Genomic DNA, 20,378 nt, shown 5'->3' on the forward strand with positions numbered 1-20,378 from the left:
TGCAGAATAAAAGTCCGAAGCAGATTTCTATTCTGCAGGGGAACCTCCGAAACCCTGTCTGCCCTTGTGAAGTCACCATCCTCCTCGACCATCCTTCGCGGACCCCCCCGCCAACCACCCCGGCAGACCCCCCCCTCCCCCGGATCAGACCCCCCGGGAGGCAGGCCCCCCCCGGCAGACTCCCCCACACCCCCGGGATCGGACCCCCCTGGGAGGCAGGCCCCCTTCGGCAGACGGCCCCCCCCTCCCCCCGGGATCGGACCCCCCTGGGAGGCAGGCCCCCCTCGGCAGAGCACACCCCCAACCTACCTCGATCGCTGGTCTCCCTCCACCATCCTTCCGTTAGCAAGATAAGCTGTATGTTCCTCAGCTCGATCCACTTTGGTCAACACAAAGATGGTCCTTCTGCCTTGTGGGTCCATCTGGCTCACCAAGTCAGTTACAATACTGTGTTCAGCATCTACTGAACCATCTTGGATACAAACGATAATGAATGGTACTGGTCGATCTTCCTGGTGTTATCAGTACTGTAACATCAGGAATGGCTGCCGACGCCAAGGATATAATTTTTGGCATAAGCAAGGCGTACATGCAGAACCCTAATGCCATTATCCTTTGTATCCAAGATTGTTCAGTAGATGCTGAACGCAGTATTGTAACTGACTTGGTGAGCAAGATGGACCTGTCACACCCCCTCTCCTCCTCCCAACCACCTCCCCCCCAGAGGGTGATCTGGGTCCCGCCCCCTCTTTCCCCCCCCCCCCCCCCCCCCCCCCCCCCGATGATCTGGGTCAGAGAGCCGCTCTCTCTGCTTTTTTCTCCCTGCCCGGGCGCGCTGCTTCGGATTTTTTTTCGAACTGCGCATGCGCAGTTCAGAGCTCCGATCGTTCCGGCAGCGCTAAGCCCCGCCCACAGCGTGAATCAGACCGGAGCCGGCAAAACGTGTATGGGCGCGCTGGAAAGAGGATTCCGGGCGCGAATCTATTTGACGCCCAGATTCGGCACTTAGACTCAAAATGGTAAAATCAGGCCCTTAGTGTTCCTTAATGTTTAATAAGAGTTTAAGTTTAAACTTGTTGAATGTGTGGTGAAATCCAGAAAATAATGGCTCACTGAGCTGAATTCTGTAAGACTGTACTTAACAATAAATCTAATTTCATGATAGGCAAATGCAGCAATCAGAGAAAGAAAGAAGAGCAGACACAGAATCGTAAGATAAAGAGAATCATGCCATGAGAAAAGGAAAGCAAAGTGAAAACTGGGCCATGTTTTAGTCGGTTGATAGCAGATTGGTGGCAGGATGTTAGCTGGGTGGAGGCCTTTGCAACTACTATATACTGAAGTAATGGAAGACTAAATCTTAAATAATAAAGTTTATTAATTAGTGTCACAAGTAGGCTTATATTAACACCGCAATGAAGTTACTCTGAAAATCCGCTAGTCGCCACCTGTTCGGGTACACTGAGGGAGAATTTAGCATGGCCGATGCACCTAGCCAGCACGTCTTTCCGACTGTGGGAGGAAACCGGAGCACCCGGTGGAAACCCACGCAGACACCGGGGGCGGGGGGGGGAATGTGCAGACTCCGCACAGACAGTGACTCAAGCCAGGAATTGAACCCGATCCCTGGCACTGTGAGGCAGCAGTGCTAACCACTGAGCCATCGTGCCACACAAGGTAACAGCAGAAGACAAAGATCTCGAATAGGTACAGAGAAAGATAGAAATATTACAGAGAGCCTCGTAGGTTGACAGACTGTCCTTTCACTTCTCAGTGACGGATGGGATGAGTAACAAAAGAGTCTAATGTCAAATTAATGTGGGCAGCCTCAACCCTTGTACAAAACTACCTACAACTTGGCACACAATTGCACGAAATTAGAAATTTTGTATGAGGAAGCAATATTTACAGTTGCTGTGGAAGATCAAATTGGAACAGTTCGAGAGACCATTTGGATTAAAATATAGTTGGCACAGAGTAGCAGGGACTTTACATTTGTTCGTTCACTTTATCTAATTTGGTGTTGGCAGTGAATGGTAAAATTCAAAACTATTCTCATTCTCTGCACTAATCACTGAAATATAATTAACATAACATTTACTTCAGCTCTTTTCCAAAGAAATCAAATGTGCCTGATGATATTTAAAACAATTTTGTGCAAACAAGACTCAATGTAGATATTATGCGCAGAACAAAGAGCGGATTAATCGTTGGATAAAAGCAAATTACTGCGGATGCTGGAATCTGGAACCAAAACGCTGGAAAATCTCAGCAGGTCTGGCAGCATCTGTAAGGAGAGAAAAGAGCTGACATTTCAAGTCCAGACGACCCTTTGTCAAAGCTTGGATTAAAAGTGGATTAATCATTGTTGGCAAAGTCATTGAAGAATTAGGTAAATAGTTTTAATAATGCACTGCGGGTAATTTAGACCATTGGTTGACCTGTCTTTAGATTGTGTATGCTGTGCACATTCTCTTAATTCATTGCTGTGGTCTGAAATGTTTTAGGCTTTGAAAGTTCTCTCTGTGTATTGTTTCTAGGACTCCATGGGTGGGATTTTACGGCCTCGCTTGTCCCGAAACCGTAAAATTCTGCCCAAGGTCAAGGGGCCGTTCCATTTCTGCCCCTCGCCAGCTCCTATTCCTGACGAGCAGGCCGGTACAATTCTGGCCCATAGGCATGTATATGTTTTGAATATATCCTTTCATTCTTTTGTTAACTTATCCAAGCTTCTCATTTTACAATTAGGAGGAGTGCTTTAGCCGTATAAATACTGGAAATGCTTGGTCACCTACTTTACCCTCTTTAGATTACACATGCTACTCTTCATGTGGACATTGAGGCTGATAAATTATCCAAAGGGAGTAGTTATTTTCAGCTGGATCAATGGTTGCTGTGGCTTTTCATCAAGGAGCAATGACTCCTAGTGTTGTTAATGGTTCCCTCTCCTCAGGTACAGTCTCCAATCCCGTCAACCCTGTTAAAATCACTAACGTTCCCTCTGGGTTATACAGCCTTACTTCAACTCGAAAGTCCCTGTACAGCTCATGTGCAAACCAACACCCTTTAAATGATAATCTGTGTGTGGCAGCACAAAGTAATTGAATGGAACCATACACTTGCCCATGGATTCAAACACAATGCTGAGGAAAGTTAGTCATCACCCCTCTCCTCAAAAACCTACCTTTGACTCTTCTCCCCCCTCCCCCAGTCACCAACCTCTATTTCCACTCCAAAGTCCTTGGAGGTGATCCCACCTTCCCAATCCGTGCTCACCTTTCCTAAAAATCCATATTTAATTCTCTCCAATCAGTTTTCCACCATTACCTCGACCACAATGACTTCATCGAGGCCTCGATGAAATCATTGTGGTTGAGGTAACGGTGGAAAACTGAAGTTGGCCTCTCAGAGTATGAGCTCCCTGATTGAGGTAATGACTGCCTACCCAATCAGGGAGTCTCACCTGTATCTATGTTGAGGAGTGTCAGGGCTACTGACACTCTGGATTCTGACTTTGTATCTGAAGCACTCTTAGGTGTGGAATTGAGTTGTAAATAAAGGGAATTTGGTGAAGGGATGCCAGCCTTTGAGGAGCTAATTCACGGATCACGATCAAATATCCCTCCTCGAGCTTCTCAACTGGTCTGCATCTTTTGGCACAGTTGATGAAACTATTCTTCTCTGCTGTCCAGTTGCATGGGTTATCCCTCACCTCAATCTACTCTTATCTATTCAGTCAAGGTCAACTGATCACCTCCTTTTTTCCCCTCATTCCAGGACCATTAACTCCGGAGCCCCTAAAGATCTATGTGTGACCCCTTCCTGTTGCTTATCTTCCTGCTGCCTCTCAGCGACACCAACTGAAAGCAAAGGATTAGGTTCCCCATGTTAGATTGATGGCATTCAGCTCTGGTCCATCACCACCTCTCCTGACCCCTTCACTGTCTCCATGTTGTTGCACTGCTTGTCCCATGTCCAGTGTTAGGTGAGCAAAAACTTGCTCCAACAAAACCAAAGCTAGTTTCTTTGTCAGAAAGTCAATCCCTGAGATTTAATTCCCCTCCCCGAGGCTGAACCAGGTTGCTGTCAGCCTGGCTACCTTAGCTGACCCTCCAATGAATTTACAACCACTGGAACCTCAGCCTCCCCTCTCGCACCTACCAACCCTGGCACAATTTGTCTGCAGGCTTTATTGCCTCTATCATTCCACAGCTCTTTGGCCAGCACCCCACCTTCCACACTACCTAAATCTGTGCTCTTTTACAGCTCTGTATTCTCTTTCCTAACTCATTCAAACCCAGTTTACATATTGCCTCTAGCTGAGCTCATCTGACTCACAGTTGGGCAGTGTCTCACTTGTTAAAATTCCCATTCCCCACACATTTGTCACTTCCTCTGGCCCATCAGCCTTTGAGGTATCTTGCTCCTCTGATTCTGGTACCTTCTGCATCCCTGATTTGAATTGATGCACCATTGGTGGCCATGTTTCGTCGGTCAAGACCCTAAGCACTGGAGTCCCTCTAAACCTTTCTGTCTATCTCTCCACCCCTCCTTTAAGATCCTCCTTCGGACCTCTGACTAAATATGTAGGCACCTATCTATGGAATACCTTTCCTCAATAGCTCTGTGTCAGGAGACGCATTGTATCCTTTGATGACTTTAGTTAGTTGACAATTAGCAGAGCCTTTTCTTTACCAATTGATTAAGACACACACTAATAAATTGGATGGGCATGCAAACAGTAATTTTGCAAGGACTTGTACCAACAACATTCCTTTGTAATGAACCCTGTTCTCTGCAGAGGTTTATCAAGATATACTTTGTTTGAGTAGGACAGTGGTTAGCACTTTTGCCTCACATCGCTAGGGTTCCGGGTTCAATTCTGGCCTTGGATGTGGAGTTTGCACATTGTCTGCGTGGGGTTCCTCCTGGTGCTCTGGTTTCCTCCCAAAGTCTTACAAAGATGTGTAGGCCATGGGGATTAGGGGGTGTCGGTGCTCTAGGTGCCAATCTCGTTTGCGGTGTTGGTGCACCATGTGGGCTTACGGGGATAGGGCCTGGATAAGATACTCTGTTGGCCATGCAAAAATTGCCCTTTAGTGTCAGGGAGATTGGCAGGGTAAATACGTGGGGTTATGGGGGTAGGGGCTGTGTGGAATTGTGGTCAGTGCAGACTTGACAGGCCAAATGACCTCCTTCTGCACTGAAGGGATTCTATGAGAATGAATTCTATAAATTTGGCTAAGGTTTCTTTGCATTTTGGACAGTTAAAAGCATTTCAATTAATAAATAATAATGTGGATTTGCATTACTGGATATTAGTTCCATCAGGGTGAGAAGTGGACCCGGAAATGTGTGGTCCACTCCCGCTGGGAACCGGTCAAGTCTCAAACCGATCCAGCGCCGGGATCAGCAGCGGCACTGTGAGTGGGACTGGAACAGTGAGCAGTTGGAGCATCGATGCCATGAACGAGATTGGCACTTGGAGCACTGACAACGTGAGTGGGTCCAGCACGGGGGGCAGCTGGGGTAACGGCACTGGGAGCAGGACCAGGACTGATACTGGCACCGGCAGCAGCATGAGGACGGGCAGTACTGGTAGAGAGTTGACGGGACATTCCCGACTGTAAGGGTTCCAAGATGGCGAGTGAGAGCAGCTTTGGTTTATTTGTCATGTGTGTCATGGTTATTTGTCTGGATTTAAACAAGTCCTGCTCACTGCTGTCTTGTATTTGATTGTTTTTAGTGCTTAAGTGAATTGCATTGTGTAAGTTCTGCTGCTGTGATGTTAGCCTCTTAACCAAGTTGCTGTAAAAAAAAATCTATTATCATGGGACATCTATTTCTTGGACAGCTGCTTGTGAATGTGTGGCCAGAGAGTGGGCGGCACGGTGACACAATGGTCAGCACTGCTGCCTCACAGCGCCAGGGACCCGGGTTCAATTCCCGGCTAGAGTCACTGTCTGTGTGGAGACTGCACGTTCTCCCTGTGTCTGCGTGGGTTTCCTCCGGGTGCTCCGGTTTCCTCCCACATTCCAAACACGTGCTAGTTAGGGTGCATTGGCCGTGCTAAAATCTCCCTCAGTGTTACCCGAACAGGCGCCGGGATGTGGCGACTAGGGGATTTTCACAATAACTTCATTGCAGTGTTAATGTAAGCCTACTTGTGACTAATGGATAAATAAAGAAAACAGAAACAGAGAATAAAATATTAACTCCAAATACTCAGCACGCCAGGCAGCATCTGTAGGGAAAAGAGATGTCAGTCAAAGACATTTCCTGAGTCCTTGCGGCTCCAAGTAAGGCAGAATAAATGTGCATCATACAAGATTTGGAGCTTAAGGGAAAACTAAATGAAAGTGTAACAGCAGATTGTTGGAAGACCGGAATTAGATAGTTTCAAATTCTATAATGATTGGAATTTTGACAGTTGCACCATTGGAATGAGTGGGCCTCAGTTGTGGATATATGAAAATATGCTTGGGGTCTTTAGGCTGTGATACTGCCAAATGGCTGCACTGTGAGCAGTGTGTCGAGCAAGATTTGTATCTGCGGCTTTGAATAGGCTCAGTGCCAGAGACAATGATGAAAGGGCAGTGACAGGTGATAACATTTCTAAATGTTTAGGTCACCATTAATGTGAGAACTTCACAAGTAAGCTGGAATGCATTTGAAGTTTGGAATGTCACTAATACTTATTCTCAACAGATATAGGTGCTGCCGGGGTCTGGCCTGTGGTGGAATTCCTGGGATTCCTGGGCTTAGGCACATCCCAAGACATATTACTGAATATCAACTGAGCTAGGTTTGAGGACTCTGGGTCTGTACTCGGTGGAGTTTAGAAGGATGAAGGGGGATCTCATTGAAACTTACGGAATACTGAAAGACTTGGATAGAGTGGACGGAGGGAAGATGTTTCCATTAGTGGGAGAGACTAGGAACTGAGGGCACAGCCTCGGAGTAAAGGGACGACCCTTTGGAACCGAGATTAGGAGGAATTCTTTCAGCCGGAGGGTGGTGAATCTGTGGAATTCATTGCCACAGAAAGCTGTGGAGACCAAGTCATTGAGTGTGTTTAAGACAGAGATAGATATGTTCTTGATTGGTAAGGGGGTCAAAGGTTACGAGGAAAAGGCAGGAGAATGGGGTTGAAAAACTAAACAGCCGTGATTGAATGGGGGAGCAGACGCGATGGGCCGAATGACCCAATTCTACACCTATATCTAATGATCTAGGTGGAAAAAGCCCCTCCACGTGGATTGCAGTGAGCATTTTCTCTGAGTGATGGGAAAACCGATCCGAAACCGTTTTCCAATTTCTTCCACTAAACTCATTACACTCCTGGACTGATGCAATTGTCCAGCTATTTCTACTTGACAAAGCCCAGTGGATTCAAAGTTTCACAGTAAATGATGTAATTAATGTGCAGTTTCCAATTTGCACCCTTTCAGGCTTTATTAGTGAGTGATGCTGCCTGAACGCAGCTCCTTGGCTCATTATCTGGTTATGCTCCACCCAGAACCATTTTCTTGGTTGAGTTTTGTCGGTGGTGGTTTGTCATCGACTTCCATTTACTATGAGGCAGGGCAAAATGGCCAGCCCAGGATCTGCCACAACCGGAATGGGAATCAAACCCTAGCTTGTGGGCATTATTCCAGACCACACGCTGGCCATTTAGCCTACTGAACTAATTGACCACCGACTTGTATATCCTAATCATTCAGCTGGGCAGCACGGTGGCACAGTGGTTAGCACTGCTGCCTCACAGCGCCAGGCATCCGTGTTCGATTCCCGTCTTAGGTCACCGTCCGTGTGGAGTCTGAACATTCTCCCCGTGTCTGCGTGGGTTTCTTCCGGGTGCTCCAGTTACCTTGCCCAGTCCAAGATGAGCGGGTTAGGTGGATTGGCCATGCTAAATTGCACGTTTCTGTCCGAAGATGTGTAGGTTGGATGGATTAGCCATGGTAAATTGGTGGGGTTATGGGGATAGGGTGGGGGAAGGTCCTGAGTAAGATACTCTGTTAGAGAGAGTCGGTGCAGATTCCATGGGCTAAATGGCCTCCTTCTACACCGTCGGGATTCTATGATTAAAAAAAGACACTGGGGAAAATAGCATCAAATACATATTGTATAAAGCTTAGTAATGAATTTTTAAATGCTTAATAGATCGTGATTTTGTCATTCTTTTGGCATATCAGTTTCAATTTTTTTAAACTTGTGTTTCTTGAAACTACATCCAGTTCTGGTCGCCGTACTACCAGAAGGACGTGGAAGCTTTGGAGAGAGTACAGAGAAGGTTTACCAGGATGTTGCCTGGTATGGAGGGTCTTAGCTATGAGGAGAGATTGGGTAAACTGGGGTTGTTCTCCCTGGAAAGACGGAGGATGAGGGGCGACCTAATAGAGGTGTACAAAATTATGAAGGGCATAGATAGAGTGAACAGTGGGAAGGTTTTTCCCAGGTCGGAGGTGACGAACACAAGGGGTCACGGGTTCAAGGTGAGGGGGGCAAGGTTCAACACAGATGTCAGGGGGACGTATTTTACACAGAAGGTGGTGGGGGCCTGGAATGCACTGCCAAGCAAGGTGATTGAGGCAGACACGCTGGGATCGGTTAAGACTTTTCTAGATAACCACATGAACAGACTGGGAATAGAGGGATACAAAAGAATGGTCTAGTTGGGCACATGAGCGGCGCGGGCTTGGAGGGCCAAAGGGCCTGTCCCTGTGCTGTATTGTTCTTTGTTCTTTGAAATGATGTTGCAAAAATAATCGAAGCTTCTGTGCGCTGAAAAATCATTTGAGAGTTTGTCAAAATTGTCCCAAGTTGACATATAAACACGTGGAGCTGCAACTGTGAGAATTATATTCTGGACTGGGTTCTGTGGCCCAACTCTATGTCCCAGCCTTCAGAGCAAGCCCTTCATGAATCACGTATTTGATCTTCATTCTGACGGTAGCAGTGCTGCCGGGGATGGGAAGCACACTGGGCCATGGACAGTTCAAACCGTGCATCATTACTGCCTGTCCAAAGTCTCAGCTGGAAATCTTCCAGCATTTGAGGTTATCCGCCCTGAACAGGATTGCTCGTGCGTCTTGCTTATGGAAAGTTCTCTCTGCTCTCGCGCCCTGCGTGGAGCAAGTGTCTTTCACAGCGATAGATGTCTTACATCATATCGAGAAGGTCACTGCCTGGAGACAGCTGGTCTCCGTTAATGACTGGCTTGTGACTGCCTCAGTCTGCACGTATCTTGCAGAACAGGAGGAAAAAAGGGGCAGCGATGCTTCAAAGCAATACTGAGGTTCGATGTCATGGTTTTGAGCCTTCCCTGGTGGGAGCAGTTGTGTGATTCAGCATGAGTTTCACCTATTGAAAATAATCATCTTTCTTTTGGACTGCTGATGATTTGGAGCAATCAGTGACGGCCCCGGGTCTTTAAGAACCGTGGTTGCTGGTTATCTCAAGGCTTCCACTTTATATCCACCTGCTTAGTGACAAAGCAGACAAGTCAGCAGGTAACATTGCAAGAGGACGCTCACTCACCTCATTCCCCCCTCCCCATCCCCCACCGATCCCCCACTCTCCCCATCCCCTCATCCCCGTCCCCCATTCCCCCTCCCCGTCCCCCCCATCCCCCATTCCCCCTCCCCATCCTCCCTCCCCATCCCCATCCCCCCTCCCCATCCCCCATCCCTCCCCGTCCCCCATCCCTCACCCTCCCCGTCCCCCATCCCTCACCCTCCCCGTCCCCCATCCCCCACTTCCCCATCGAAATTTTAACCATACAGCTGACTGAGGTGGGAAACGTTCAGGCCACAAACTAGCAGGTGACTGATGAATTTACTCAAATTGACTCCAAAGGTCTCGCTGGGACCTCAGTACTATTGGGACCAGAGAGAACAGAAATCCCTCTTAACAGCTACTCAGTTTAGTAATACTGATGGAAAAACAGAGATGCTGTCAAAACATTTTGTCTTGCACGCATCAAGAATGCCAAATTTCAAAGGCAACAACAAAAGTAAAAGTGAAGTTTAAGTCACAAGTCGGCATACATTTAAAATTACAATTAAAACTACATGAGAAAAGAATGCCGATTGATTTGATTTATTATTTATTTTATTTATTTGTGCCACAAGTAGGCTAACAGTAACACTGCAATGAAGTTACTGTGAAAATCCCCTAGTCGCCACACTCCGGCGCCTGTTCGGGTACACTCCTGTTCGGGTACAGAATTTAGCACGGCCAATGTGCCTAACCAGCATGTCTTTCAGACTGTGGGAGGAAACCGGAGCACTCGGAGGAAGCCCACGCAGACACGGGGAGAACGTGCAGACTCCACACAGACAGTGACCCAAGCCAGGAATCGAAACCAGGTCCCTGGTGTTGTGAGGCAGCAGTGCTAGTCACTGTGCCACTGTGCTGCCCTTTGTCACATGTTTTGGGATACAGTGAAAAGTATTGTTTCTTGCGTGCTATCCAGACAAAATATACGTTCATAGAGCACAGAGGGGAGAAGGAAAGGACAGAGCACAGAATTTAGTGTTGCCGTTACAGCGAGGGTATAGAAAAAATCAGCTTAATATAAGGTAAGTCCATTCAAAAGTCTGATGGCAGCAGGGAAGATGTTCTTGAGTTGGTTGGCACGTGACCTCAGACTTTTGTATCTTTTTCCCGAAGGAAGAAGTTGGAAGGGAGAATGTCCGGGGTGCGTGGGGTCCTTAATTATGTTGGCCATTGGCCAGATTGGTTAGCAAGTAGACTCTGATTGGTTGAGGGTTTGCCATGGAGGATGAACCAGGGAATAATTGGCCCCTTATGCTTTTGTTTAATTGAAAAGGATGCAAATCATGGATACATTCTTTTTTCTATGCAGGGAATAGATTCCAGTTTATGACTAATATAGCTGGAAAAGGCAGCAAGAAGACTTCAGCAGCAATCCAGAGAGCAGAGAGGTCCAAAACTGTAGTAGTGATAATCTTCCAGTCTTCCTTAGGCACAGTGGTAGCACCAGAGGACTGGAGAATTACAAATGCTGCATACTTGTTCGAAAACGGGTGCAAGGGTAAAGCCAGCAACTACAGACCAGTCAGCTTAACTTCAATGGTAGAGAAACTTTTGGAAATTATAGTTCAGGACAAAATCAACAGTCACTTAAACAAGTGTGGGATAATTAAGGAAAGCCAGCATGGCTTCATTTAGGAAAAATCAGGTTTAACTAACTTGCTGGAGTTTTTTGAGGAGACAACAGAGAAGGTTGATAAGGGCAATGTTATGATGTGGTGTATCCTGACTTGGAAATATATCGCCATTCCTTCACTGTCGCTGAATCAAAATCTTGGAAGACCCTCCCTAACAGCATTGTGGGTACACTTACATCTCAGGGACAGCAGCAGTTCAAGAAGGCAGCTCACCACCACATTCTCAAGTGGATTTTCACAGTAACTTCACTACAGTGTAAATGTAAGCCTACTTGTGACACTAATAAATAAACTTTAAACTTTAAAAAATAGAGGTGGGCAATAAATGTTGGCCTAGACATCGACGCCCACATTGCTTGAATAAATAACAAAAACAAAATAGGGATTTTCAAAAGGCATTTGATACATTTATTTATCAGTGTCACAAATAGGCTTACATTAACACTGCAATGAAGTTACTGTGAAAATCCCCGAGTCCCCACACTCCGGCGCCTGTTTGGGTACGCTGAGGGAGAATTTAGCACGGCCAATGCACCTAACCAGCACATCTTTCGGACTGTGGGAGGAAACCGGAGCACCTGGAGGAAACCCATGTAGACACATTTAGAATGTGCAAACTTCACACAGACAGTGACCCATGCCAGGAATTGAACCTGGGTCCCTGGTGCTGTGAGGCAGCAGTGCTAACCACTGTGCCATCGTATCGCCCCACACACCAGACCTCTAAGCAAAATTCTAGCTCATGGAATAAAAAGGAAAGTAGGCACGTGGATAAGATATTGGCTGAGTGACAGGGGACAGAGAGTAATGATAAATAGTTATTTTTCAGATTGGAGGAAGTTTGTGGTGGATTTCCCCAGGAGTCAGTATTGGGATCCTTGTTCTTCCTGATATATATTAATGAATAGACTGTGCTGTTCAAGGCATCATATCAAAATTTCTGGATGATTTGAAGATTGGAACAGTTGTCAACTGTAATGAGGATAGTCTTGAACTTCAAAAGGACATAGACATGTTGGTGACTTGGGCAGACAAGTGGCAGATGAAGTTCAATATAGGGAAGTGCGATGTGAATCATTTTGGCAGGAAGAATGTGGAGAGACCATACAAAAATAAAGAGAGAAGCTCATAAGGAGCTGCAGGAACAGAGGAACCTCATTGTACATGTACATAAGTCATTGCAGATAGCAGGGTTGGTTTTGAGGGCAGTTGATAACGCATATAGTATCTAAGACTTTATTAATAGGGTCATTGAGTACAAAGTAAGGGGGTCATGTTGAACTTGTATAATGCTGTGGAGATGCCGGCGTTGGATTGGGATAGGCACAGTAAGAAGTCTCACAACACCAGGTTAAAGTCCAACAGGTTTATTTGGAATCATGAACTTTCGTAGTATCTCTCCTACCTTCTCAATAGTCTTCTCCGATGGGGTAGATGTCATCACAGCAACATCTGGCATCAACCATTACTAGGAATATGGCCCATAACTTCTGATCGCTGGCAGAAAGCTATGGTCCGCCAGAAATAAAAGACATTTTTGGGCAGTTACCTGTCCTGAAAAGTTGTACTGGAACTCCCGATGGAAGCAGCAGCCTTCGTTCCTCAGCAGAACCATTTGCACAGATCCCAGCGCGACACAGGAGGACCCGAATCACATTCCCTTATGACACGGCCAGACTGGTCATTTCTATTGAGTTCCAATTTGGAAATGACAGTTTTACATTGAAAACAGAGGAGGATTTCCCTGCTATTATAAAAGGTATGTTGAAGCTTTTAAATTTTTTTAACTATTTATTTTATGTAATGAATCCTATCAATCTCAGCTCATTTAAAAAATATTTTTTACATTTTTTAACGATTGAAGATCAGTATTATCTAATGTATAAATGTATAGGGCTGGGTGGGAATGTTATCAGTGTAGACTTGATGGGCTGAAAGGCCTCCTGCTGCACTGTAGGGATTCTATGATTCTATGAAATAGGTTTTGTTATTTGTTCTAATTTGTGAAACTACTATTTAAATCTGCGTTATATTATTATATAACTTTATGTGTGGCATGCTTAAAAGTGTTTGATTGTTTGCATAGAATCATAGAATCCCTACAATGCAGAAAGAGGCCATTTGGCCCATCGAGCCTGCACCAAAAACAATCCCATCCAGGCCCTATCCCCGTAACCCCACGCATTTACCCTGCTAATCCCCCTGACACCAAGGGGCAATTGAGCGTATCCAATCAACCTAACCACACAATTTTGGATGTGGGAGGAAACTGGAGCACCCGGTGGAAACCCGTGAAGACATGGGGAGAATGTGCAAACACCACACAGACAGTCACCAGAATTGAACCTGGGTCCCTAGAGCTGTGAGGCAGCAGTGCCACTGTGCCACTTGTGAAACTGTTATTTAAATCTGCATTGTATTATTTTATGACTTTACATTTGGCATGCTTATAAGTGTTCATGTGTTTTAATTTAGAATATGGAAACTGAAACTGTAATTGGCAAGATGCGAGGTCAGAACATCTTGGACCGTGATTTGGATACCTGCATGAGATTAAACAAAGAAGTGTTCACATTTTGGACCATGGAAAGTTTATCATTAGTGTTCATCTGCCTTGCTTACTTCATTTATAATTCTCATATTTAACTGTTCCGTATGGTTCAATAAAGCATTTGTATAATTTCAAAGAACAATATTTAAACATGTTCAAATGCTTTGATTTGTTTCAATAAAGCTTTAGTGGAATTTTGTAGTTTGATGGAAAATATTTATTGACAAAATAAGTTAAAAATACAAAACTTTGATACCATGTTAACATTTAACTCAACATTTTACTTTCACAACTGTACCATGGCATTCTGTTCAATTGCCTCATCTTTTCAAATTTCTTACAAAATATATATATTTTTCTCTTACAACAATCAATAAAATATTTTCATCCATTAACACAACAGTTTGGTTGTCCCTGAACAAGGAGGTGAAGGGAGGGATATAAGGAGGGGCAAGGAGGAGGGAGGGAGATTGGAGGAGACGTAAAGAGGAGAGAGGGAGGGAGTAGGGGGGAGAGGGAGAGGGTGGGAGGGGAAAGGGGTGGGGAGAAGGGGCAAGAGGAGAGGGGTAAGGGGAGGGGGGAAGGGGAGAGGGAGAGAGATAGTGCAGATCAGCTTAGAAGAGACTTGTGTATGTTATCTTAAAAAATACACTTTCCTAAAGCATTTGAACCAGCCAAGTTGCATAAGGATCAATGTTGCATCAGGGAAACTCTTAAAATTGTGTTAAACACTGTTTAAAATATATAGCAAAATGGATTTAGCTGAAATTTGTTCCAGACACTAACATCCACCTTGTTACATATGAACGTATTTTTTGAGTTGTTTTGATAAAGTCGTAAAAACATTTTTTTAAACATCCTTCTTTCACTTTCTGTGCATTACGCACATGTTAAACATCCTTTTAAAACATTTACAAAAAAATTAACCCACCCAAGGAATGTCTGCTGCCTGTTCCCGCTGCACTTAGACCAAAATAGACCAAAAAATAAGTGTGCAAATAAATAAGGGCAACAACTCCCCTATCATCAGTGCAAGTGACGGAAGTTAGGGCCCAATTGCAGCTCAGTGCTTCCACACTGGCAGTGTTCCGAGCCTCAATCGGAGGTTCAAAATTGACCCTCTTTCTGCGCGCATACGTCGGGACTTCCGTGTTATCCCAACACGCATGTACGGGGCATAATGCGCTTAAGCCGGCATTCGGGCTGAAAGCTACAAGCCCATATGTCCTTCAAAAGGTCCTGCAAAGTGCACATGTGCACAATGCCCAGCTTCTTCAGGCCATTCCCATGGATGCAGCAGTGCTAAAGGTGGCAGGCTTCTTACCTTTGTGCAAGATGAACATGTCATCAATTTCTCTTCAATTTCCGAATCCAGTCCAGGCTACCAGAACTAACTTCCTTCCAATTCCTTCATGGGTACAATCTGCAATGGCCTTCGTATCACTTCTCTAACACCCACTTCCTCAATGCTGGTGGAATAATCACTCTGAGCCCCGCATAGAAGCCATCCTGACTCTATTGATAGCTCCAATCTCTTGGAATAGTAGGGCTTCAGGTTAGGTGTTAGTTGCAAAGTCTTTCCTCCTATAACCATATCCATCAGTTCTGAGTGCACAGGATCGCTCCAAGTGTGTTTTCTCGCTTGTCTAGAAGCGACAGGTGTCTTGTTTACTTGGTCAAAGTAGAAAATGTTCCCCTCCGCGCTGTCTGACCAACTGCCTGGTAATGGCAGCCTTGAAAGTCCATCTGCGTTAGAATGTAGACTTGACTGTCAATATTTAATGGCGTAAGTATGTGCTGACAAAAGCAATGTCCATCTTTGCATTCAACTTGCTGCACATGACAGAATTCCTGTGTGTGGTCCAAAAATGGTAGTGAGTGGACGACAGTCCATATACAGTGTCAACTTGCTCCCACACAGGACCTGATCAAATTTCTTGACTCTAAAAATGATCCAATGGGTGTTTCTTCACCGATGGCATGATGTGGGTGACTACTGCTCCTACACCATAAGGAGATGCATCACAAGTTAAATGTATAGGTAAAATAGGATCAAAGTGTGTGAGAGCTTCTGACTTAACTAACACTTCTTTGGCTTACACGAAAGCGGTATTGTTTTGATCTGACTACTTCCACGTCTTGTTACACAAGAGGTCATGTAATCGTTTTAGAATTATTGCCAAGTTTGGGACAAATCTTCCATAATAGTTCAACAAAACCAGGGAGGAATGTAACTGGTTAATATTCTGAGTGCAGATGCCTCTGTAATGGCCTTAACCTTAGAAAGAGATTGGTGAAGGCCAGTCCCAAATACTCAACGGGAGACGGGATGAATTCACACTTGTCCTTACAGACTCTAAGCCATAGTCTTCCAATCACTGGAGGGTGACATCCACATTTTGAAGGTGTCCCTCTTCATCTTTTCTGGTGACAAGGATGTTATCCTGATAGCACTGGACTCCACTCAATCCACTCCGGATCTGAAACAATGCAGGATACCAAATAGGAATCTTCAATATCAGAACAAGCCCTCATGTGCCACGATTGTCAGAAGTTCCTGTGACTTCTTGCTGACAGGTTCCAGAACTCGAGTCTTCACCAGTTACTCCAGCTCAGCCTCCGTCTTTGGCTTAATAGCGCATGGTATAGACCTTACCTTGAGCATTTCACTTGGCTTCTGTCTTTTATTTTCAGTGTGACTGTAATGTCCCTCACGCTCCCAAATACTCCATTATGAATGCAACTTCTTTGAAATTTATGTGAGGCTTGATTCTCCATTAGTCATCATGTTGATTTCAATCCAGTTCAGTTGAATCTTCTCCAGCCATGTACAATTCATCAACGCTGGATAGTTTCCCTTCGCTCTGTGTTGTGACAGATCTGTTGTTTGTCCATTAAGTTGCACAGCCACTTCAATGCGTCCTTAAGAGGAACCATTTCATCAACGTACGTCTTCAGCACTATCCTTGATGGCCTTAAGGGGATGTGTTGGAGTTTCTCATTGTAGATAGTCTCTGGCACCAGGGAGACTGCTGTCCCAGTGTCAATTTCCATCATTACTGGCTGTCCTTCCAGCAGTGGAATGACTCAGTATCTCTGCACGGTACCAACAAAGGCTAGCACATGTACTGATAACTCTTCCTCTGACTGTGGGTCTCTTTGCTCTGTTCGACACTGTTGTACAGCATGGACATTTCTCCTTTTATTTTGTTTAAATATTGCCTTGGTTTGTTCTTGCTTATTACTTTTATTCATAGCTCACTTTTTCTTCCTGTAGGCATGCTCCATGTGTCTCTTTTTCCCACAGCTTCGACATTCCACCTCTGTACTGCAGCATTCAGCAGCAGAATGCCCTGGCTTTGCACACCGGTAATATGTATGGGCCTCGATGGCTTTGAGTGTCAATTCAGTGGCCATTTTGTGTATTCGAGTACACAAACTCAGTTGCTGGGCTTCCTTTGCAGCCAGTTCCATAGAAACAGCAATTTCAATGACCTTCTACTGAATAAGATTAGGTAACAGACATTTTTGTGTCACTTCACTGCGTAGACCACAAACAAATCTGTCCCAAATGGTGTCATGTGTAGGGTCTGGTTGGCCGGTGTGTAATGGATAGGTCAATGCCTCTCCCACAAAGAGGCTGAAGAGCCACCACAGAGGGTTCATTCTCACTGTCGACCTCTGACAGGATGTCTGTCGCCTCTGTCTCCATGTCCGAGCCAGAATCTTCATTGTCCACTTGACTAGCTCTTGAGTTTTTAGAGGGTGGAGTTTCCTGTCCACAGGTTGGTGTGAAGGATGTTGACAGTGGTGCGTCTATAGAAACACTTGCTTCTGCGGATGGTTGCCTGTGACTGAGGTGATCCCCATGATTATTTAAGGTCTTCTCCCTGGTTTTTACCTTGTAAGACACTGATTCTGTTTTCTCAAGAACAACTCCTGGAATCCATGGAGAGCCATCACCGAAATTCCTCACACGGACTGTAACTCCTGGTTTGAAGTTTCTATCTGGTCTCTGACTATCATGGCTCCTTTTCTGGACTTCTTATTTTAACTCGACATTGCCGGCCAAATTTGGGAACAACAAGCTAAGCCTAGTCTGAAGGTGTCGGCCCAGCACTCGCTCCACCAGGGTTATTCCTGTCGGCAGGTGTGGCATAATCCTACAGTTAAAAAGGAAACGTGTGGTTTGAATGTATGGACTGCCTGCTCAGCCAGGCCGTTTGAGGATGGGTGGTAGGGTACCATGCGGATGTGCCTTACTCTGTTCGTACTCATCTGAAACTCCCTGCTGATAAATGGTGTCCCATTGTGTGTCACAAGAACCTCGAGCATGCCATGCGTACTAAAAGATTATGGAGTTCCTGTATGATATTGTAAGAGGTAAGAGAGGTTGTCCGGTGCATGTTGAGCCATTTTGAATGGGCGATGATGAGAATTTAAAACATGGCGCCCATAAATGGCCCCACGAAGTCTGCATGTATTTTCGCACCCAGGGTCTCTCCAGCCATTCCCAAGGGTGGCGCAAGGCTGCTTGTGGGGGCTTCTGGTTTTCTTGGCAAGTTTTGCACCACTTGACTAGGTTTTTGATATCATTGTCTGTGCCAGGCCACCAGACATATCTTCTTGCGAGCATTTTCATTTTAGAAATTCCTGGATGGCCATCGTGCAATTCTTGAAATATTGGTCACTGTCCTGCCCATGAAACAGTCACCCAGGCTCCCCACAAGATGATGCCATCTTCTATACTCAACTCCTGATATTTAGAGAGATAAGGTTTCAAATTCTCCATGAGGTGCCCTTGTGGTCCACCTCTTCGGATGATATGATGGTGGCACAGTGGTTAGCACTGCTGCCTCACAGCGCCAGGGACCCAAGTTCAATTCCGGCCTCGGGTCACTGTCTATGTGGAGTTTGCACATTCTCCCCATGTCTGCATGGGTTTCCTCCGGGTGCTCCGGTTTCCTCCCACAGTCCAAAGATGTGTGGGTGAGGTTGATTGGCCATGCTAAATTGTACCTTAGTGTCAGGGGATTAGCAGGGTAAAATATGTGAGGTTACAGGAATAGGGCCTGGGTGGGATTGTGGTTGGTCAGACTCGATGGGCCTTCTTCTGCACTGAAGGAATTCTATGATTCTAGTTTCACCAATGTAAGGTCCTTTTGGCTCCATGCTTGGATTTGATTGGTTGATACTGGCAGAGTGACCATGAAGTTGAGAGTCATGACGACTTAATCCATCTTTGGAGGAGAAGATAGGCTGGTGGGTCTAGCAGCCAGCTCAAGGCATCCGCGTTGTCTCCCTGGACAATGTTCTAAGGCATATTCATATGCATCTAAAGGCAGTGCCCAGCATTGGTCCGGGCTGATGAGATGAGAGGAATCAACTTGTCTGTCTTGACGAGGCCCAACAGAGGTTTGTGGTCAGTTACTATGGTGAATTGCCGACCGTAGACGCACTGGTGAAATATTTTATCGCAGGTTACAATAAATGGTCTCTGAGCATCATAATGGGCTAGTACATTTGTTGACAGCAATTGCTGTTTGAGGTTTGCACAGGCTTTCTCTTGTAGTATTTGCCACAACTATTTCTGATTTTTTAAAACAATATGTGGAGGTATGAATTTTCCATAGTAATTTATGAGACCTCGGAAAGTTCCTTGTAGTTGGGGCCCATTTTATGGTCTTTACTTTCTCTTTGACAGGGTGTATTCCACCCTTGTCTGCTCTGTACGTGAGGTATGTTACCTCGTTTACCTGGGAAACTCATTTTTCCCTTTTTAATCAGACACCAGCATCAGATAAAAGCCTCCTCCAAACACTCCCAATGTTTCTTCGCAGTAGCTCCTGAGACTAAAATGTCCTCCAGCTGGACTGCCACTCTGGGCACCTCCTGAAGGATGTTCCCATCACCCTTTGAAAAATGGCACAAACAGAAAGCATCCCAAAAATCAAGCGAAAGTACTCATCCAGTCCTTTGTGAGTATTTATGATGATATACTTCTTGGATGGCACCGTAAGATCCAGTTGGAGGCAGGGATGGCCCATGTCTAATTTGGAAAATATGTGACCCCCATAACCAGCTCTAATGCATCTGGGATGTACTATCTGAGAGTGTGGTGAAGACAGATTCACACAGCGAGTGGTTAGGATCTGGAATTCAGTGTCTGAGAGTGTGGTGAAGACAGATTCACACAGCGAGTGGTTAGGATCTGGAATTCAGTGTCTGAGAGTGTGGTGAAGACAGATTCACACAGCGAGTGGTTAGGATCTGGGATGCACTGTCTGATAGTGTGGCACAGACAGATGGCACAGAAAGATTCACACAGTGAGTGGTTAGGATCTGGAATGTACTGTCTGAGAGTGTGGTGGGGACAGATTCACACAGTGAGTGGTTAGGATCTGGAATGCACTGTCTGAGAGTGTGGTGGAGACAGATTCACACAGTGAGTGGTTAGGATCTGGGATGCACTGTCTGAGAGTGTGCTGGAGACAGAGTTAATCGAGGTATTCAAGAGGGAATTGAATTATTATCTGAAAAGGAGTAATATGCGGGATTGGGGGGAGAAGACGGGGGGGGCGGTGGCATGAGGTGAATGACTCCTTCAAAGGGCTAGCACAGACAGCATG

This window comes from Mustelus asterias, chromosome 19 (genome assembly GCF_964213995.1).
Source record: "Mustelus asterias chromosome 19, sMusAst1.hap1.1, whole genome shotgun sequence".
Taxonomy (NCBI): domain Eukaryota; kingdom Metazoa; phylum Chordata; class Chondrichthyes; order Carcharhiniformes; family Triakidae; genus Mustelus; species Mustelus asterias.